At 48.2% G+C, this 6,000-nt stretch overlaps 1 pseudogene; it reads right to left on the reverse strand.

The window, feature by feature from the left end:
- Positions 1–5,557: 5,557 nt before the first annotated feature.
- LOC136654762 (5S ribosomal RNA) lies at positions 5,558–5,676 on the reverse strand (annotated as a pseudogene).
- Positions 5,677–6,000: the final 324 nt, after the last annotated feature.

A 6,000-nucleotide genomic window follows, 5' to 3' on the forward strand; every position in this document is an offset into this window, starting at 1 on the left:
TGGGCCCCCCCCCTATCATTCTATTGGGGGCCACTTTTCCTGTGGCATGGCATGGTGTATTTTTTTAATACCTTTTGCCTCTATTGCAGTGGTTCCCAAACTTTTTAGAGGCCCAAGAGGCTGGTGCCTGATTTATGAATGCCAAGGGGTGTGACTATAATGGTGACTGAGCAGCAGTGCCCCCTCCCCAAATAGTAGCTTGTCTAACCCTTAATGTGCACAACCTAATCCGCATTGCCAGTATCGCAAGCCACAAAAAATTGGGTCATGAGCCACTGGTGGGTCCCAGACCCATAGTTTGAGAACCACCTCTCTATAGTACATGTAGAAACATTGGGGATGGTGTAAAAGCAATGAAACAGGTATTCTTTTCCGCCACACGAGACTCTCCCTCAACATAATACAGTGACACACAGTCAGGCATTGTAGGGGTGAGGTGCACATCACCAAAACAGAATATTATCATTTCTATTTCAGCTGCTGAAGAAGCAAAGACATTTTTTAAAAAGTCAAAACAAAACCAACCACTCTGTCAAAGATAGGAGAGGGTGGCCACTCTGAGCTAAGGGGGGCACTGAGTACTCTTGCAAACCTGAAGCCGATTTGGTCAGCCCTGCCATTCATTCTATGCCCTAGGAGCTGTCTGGATCTGCCTGACCCTTCCTAGGAACAGTTGCAACTTATGCAGCAGACAGAACATCTGGGAGGAAACGGGCCCAGATGTCCAGGTCTTATTGCTCGGTGCAACCAAATAGCTGGAGTTGCAAGACTGATGCTGCCACTGGGATCTGTACATAAAATGCAGAGCTGTACCGAACACAGCAGGTACGTGATGTTGGAAGTCCACCACGCTGTACTCAAGGAGCTGGTTAAACTGGAAAGAGAAACACCCTCCCACTCCCAGCTTCTCCTCCTGTTGCTCTGCCTGCCTTGGGGTGAGCGCTGTAGGGTTCAGGAAATCCAGCTGTCTTGGCTGGAAGCAGCTGAAAAGAGAAACTGGGTAAAGTGTTGCTAAACCATGACCAAAAATGCCTATGGGGGATTTTTTTTCTCTCTATGTGTACAGCTCCTCCAGATAAGAGCTTTACAGAGACAGTCTCAAGATGGCTGCAGTGTGGAAAAAGTCTTTGTTCTCTTGTGCAAACCAGTGCTCCCCCGCCCCTCCCCCAGGAGGATGAAAAAAGCATGTAAGAAAAAGAGCCTCTCTGAAGTGCTTGTCAAGGCAATTCAATGCTTGGCAAACATTTCTGGAAGACAGCAGTCCTTGTCGGGTCTCTGATGCATATCGCAGCATATCCCACAATTAATCATGCACCTGCAAAAACCCTGCCGTGTCAGCGGGCACCAGATACTCATTAACAGATTGACAGACAAGAATGCACCAGCAGCTTAAAGGGCAGGCCCCAACACAAAAGGCACACACAACTCATCACCTGGGATAAAAAAGAAAAAAAAGTCTCCAGCAAGATTGTGAGTTGTTCTTGGGCAATGGGGGTGGAGTGGTGATTGGAGAGAGTTCATCCTTAGCTGGCTTAGGTCAGTCATCCTGGGTCTTTTCAGACCCGGGACCCACCTTAAACCACAGCCTGCAACTACAGAACTGCCTCCTTTTTCAACAAGAGTACGTGCCCTCTTCAAGTTTTAAAACACCAAAGAACATGACGCTGTCAACCCACCTTTGGTCAAGCCATGAAGCTGAAGAGCAAGGGCTTAGACCTGCCACCCGTACTCTGTGGGCTACCTTGCTCCTAGCTGGTGCAGGGCTCCGATTGCAGGGCTTGGCAAATTTGGTTTGGATCTAAGAGCTGGCCCCAAAACGAAGGAACCAGACAAACTTTTCAGATTTGGGGGTTTTATGCTTTAACGATGGCTGGAGGAAAATCTTACACCAGAAGGTGGTAGAAAGTTCTTTTACATCGAACTTTTTTCATTGTGAAATGATACATATTGATTACTGTTGGTATTAATACTAATTATTTCCCAAAAACAAACCCTTCCTCCTCTGCCTATTGTCTTTTATGATGCACAGGCAACCCACAATCATGAGCCAATTCATGAGCCAAGGGAAAGATTTCTTCCCTTCTTGGCTGTGGTTCCCCCCCTCCCCACCCAAGCACCTGCCCCAGTGCCTCCCTTTCTTTGGATCCTGGAAGAAGGTAACAAAACTTCAGAGTGAATGAGTGAGCATGCCCCCCTCCATCTCGAGCCTGCTGTTGCAACCACCGCTGGTTGTGCCTCCCACAACACTGCGGTCTCTTAGAAGCCCCGCTCCACCTCCTTTCTCTCCCTCTCCCTGCCACTTTCAGGACAGCAAGCACCATGGCAATGTCAACAAATCCCAGGTGGCAAAGTGGGCGAGAACTGAAATGCCATTTCCCAGGCTTGTTCTCACTCAACTGAAAAGGTCCTATGGGTCAGCAGAACCAAAGATGATGGCTGCGAGAAGCTGCTGGAGATTGGATGGAGCAGGCCAACAGGTGTGGAAGCCAAGAGGATCGCTTGAGGGAACTCTTATTGGTGGAACTATCAAGCACTGTACTGGAATTTCTAGGCGCCAAGGCTACCTGGCACTCAGGCTTTCTCATGCTCTGCCCTGTTGTTTCACATGAGGCTACCTTGGTTCTGCTGGGACGCTGTGATCCCAGACCTGGGAGTCTGCGAGACAATGAGACTCCCAAGTGCATTTTCTCCCACCTCTTCATTTTTTTTATTGCTCTCCATTCTAACCATGCATACTAGGGCAGCATTTTAATGACACAGCTAGTAAATTTTGTCTGTCTTTTTTTTTGTTGTCGCTGCTTATTTTCCTCCTTATTACCAGCTCAACTCTGGCCAAGATGTAGGATGTGTAAGCAAGCACAGTTCGGTTCTACACTGGCAATGCCTGGGCATGTTATCAGTGTGGAATGCACTTAGGCAATCTGCAATATGCCTTCATCAGATGGGAAAAGATAAAGATCTTACCAGAAGGGGTGGGATTAACCGTGTGGGCTGCAGCAGGCAGACACATAAGGGAATGTATCTCATCCACCAAGTCTTTGCCTAGTGAGTCAAAGTGGAAGAGTGTGCAATCAGAAAAAACGCAGAGGGGAAACTTCCTGAATGCTTTCTAAAATGTTACATATATATTTTTACATGTATCTTAGGCTGCAATCCTATACAGGCTTGCAGGATCCTGTACAGGTGGAGCTACACTCCGGTCACCTCCAGAAGGCTTTCTGAAGCCTGAAGAGGCCGCATGCATAGGCCCATGGCCTCTGCAGGCTTCAGAATGGCCCGTAGAGCAAACAAACCACTACTTTCAGTTTCTCTCAGCAAACTGGAAGTGACGTTTTTATGCTTTTTAAAGCATTCTGAGATTTGGGGAAGGCTCCAAGGGTGGGGAGAGGTCTAGTAAAGCTAGATGGATCCCGATAGATTGTCACAGTGCTAAAAAGTTTGGAAAGCACTGCTTTCCATCATCATCCTCTGATATTTATTTCATCCCTTGCCCACAAACCGAATGTCTGACAAGCTGACTCTCCTTCTATTCAAGTGGCTCTGGAATCCTGCATTCCTTGCAAGAGCTCAAAATAGGCGATACGCTGGTATGGGTGTGGAGTTTGGCTTCAGAGCCCTCATCTTTGGATAACAAATTCCTAGGGAAAATGAAATTGTAAATTGAGCTGCAGGCATAGCTAGAAATGGAAGGGAAATAGAATCTACAAACAGTAGATTTGCTCTGGAGAACTAGTGGGGAAAAAAGAGGAAGAGACAAATCCCTCCAGCGTCTGAAGTTTCAAATATTTGCCAGGTCAAATCCTCAAAAGGATATGCTGAGAGACCAGAGATCATATTAAATGACAAATTTTGAAAACAAGGGAACTATTATGTCCCACACACTCAGGTTCAAACAAGCTCTTTGCAAAGGGACACTGTTGCCAAAGAGATTTTAAACCTGCCTCCTGCTGCAGGGAATTCGGTTACCACTTTGCATATTGCAATTGTCAGATATAGATCAGTTCTGAATCAATTCGGGAAACTGACTGTGGGAACGGACTTTTTCCCCGCTCATGTCAGTTGTCTTTCAATGTTGCACTTGACAGTTGCGCCATTTTCTCTTGTTGCAACCACACCAAGCCTGCAGGGGCCCCTGGACCCATGGGCTGATTGAGGCATAGCAGGAAGGGAAGTCGCCACTCTGCCACCACCAACCTTTGGCAAAAAGTGGAAACTACAGCCTGTGACAAAGAAACCTCTTGCTCCCTAAACAGGCCCAAAGAGGAATCCACGTGATAAGGTTTGAAAGCTTCCAGGTCAAGTCTGGTGCAGCTGTACTTCTACCACTTCTGCTCCTCTGAGTTGAAAAGCCTGTAGACAGATGCAAAGAATCAAGGATGCATCTAAATTCCTTTGGAAGCCCTGAGACCTAGAGGCTCCACCCTTAATCAGCATGAAACCAGGCTGGTGTTCTTGCACAGCAAGCAACCCATGGCAAGCAATTCTGCAATACTCTTGAATCAGTGGTGTCACTAGGGTTGATGTCACGCAGTGTAGCTCTGGCCCTGGCCACACCTTCATTGTGTGCAGGCACCATTTGAGATGAGGAAGGGCTGTTCCTCCACAATGAGCCTTGGGGAACTCGGGGTGTATACGTCCACCACCGTCATTTTGGTGTCATCTGGTATGTTCTGCACTCCCATATCCCCTAGCGATGCCACTGTCTCGAATCTACATCCTGCTGAGTGAATGGGGGTATGTGTCAGGAGGCAGAAGCAAAGGAAATGTCCTTTTGTTGCTCATGCCCCAAACAAGCCAGACCCAGAAGCTCTTATAGAGGCACTGGCTTCATCATATAACATGCTCCAGCCTACTAGGATTCAAGAGGCTGCATGCTGTCTTGGCTGGGCATCTTCACCCAGAGCTGGTGCAGAGGCTGTATCATTGCTTCCTGTTCTTCAGGGTTAGGAGCTGATGTGTTTTGGAGGTCTGACAAAAGCCATCCCTTGAAGATTTATGAATTTCTAGGTGAAAGTTGGCAGGCCCATTCAAGGGATGGAGGGAAATCTCATTCATGGAGCCAAGTTTACAGCCCAGTTCAACCTAACTGTCCCCCAGTGGATGCAGCTGCACCAGTGGTGCATCCCATGGGGGGGGTGTCTCAGGTATCGGAGGCCTCTTGAGATAAGGGAATGTTTGTTCCCTTGTCCTGGGGCAAGTCTCCACTGCCCAATGGGTCAGATCTGCACCAGCTAGGAAGGACCTCGGTAGGTATGTAGGACCTAGGTAGGTGGATTTAGACTGGGAAAGGGGAATAGGGTATCAGAGGAGCTGCTGCTGCTGTTACCACCCTCTTCCCAGGCTCAACACCTATTCCTCCCCCTATTCCTCCCCCCTATTCCTCCCACTCCCTGCTCTGACCACCCCATGCTCACCACCCATCCCCTGCGCTGATTCACCAGTACCTGGGTTTCTCTGATGGAAATGGCCACTTGCAACTGCAACCCAGTTGCACGGAATGGTGGGTTGTGCTCTTATGGTTGGTTGGCAACCTTCAGTCTTGAAAGACTATGGTATAAGCCTACAGCACCCGGTATTCCCAGGCAGTCTCCCATCCAAGTACTAACCAGGCCTAACCCTGCTTAGCTTCCGAGATCAGACGAGATCAGGCATGTGCAGGGTAACAGTGCTCTGTGATCACCATAAAGTACACTGCGCCTCTGGAACGCACATTCCAGTGGCACAGAGGCCCAAGAGTTTTAGACCTTTAGTGACAGTCACACACACACACACACACACACACACACACACACACAATTCCCACACAGCCATATCTGTGCATGAAGTGGATGATGGAACACTTGCGGAGCTATGAATTGTGAAGAGTGGCAAACAGACTCCGGTTGCTTTTTACCTTCCTCATGTGGTCTCTTTAAAGCAGGAAGTGCAGAACCCACAGAAATGAAGTTCCTGCTTTGTTTAAAGGGGCTGTGTGAAGAAGGAGTGAGGTGAGGGGTAGGG

The sequence above is a fragment of the Tiliqua scincoides genome, chromosome 5, assembly GCF_035046505.1.
Source record: "Tiliqua scincoides isolate rTilSci1 chromosome 5, rTilSci1.hap2, whole genome shotgun sequence".
Lineage (NCBI taxonomy): Eukaryota > Metazoa > Chordata > Lepidosauria > Squamata > Scincidae > Tiliqua > Tiliqua scincoides.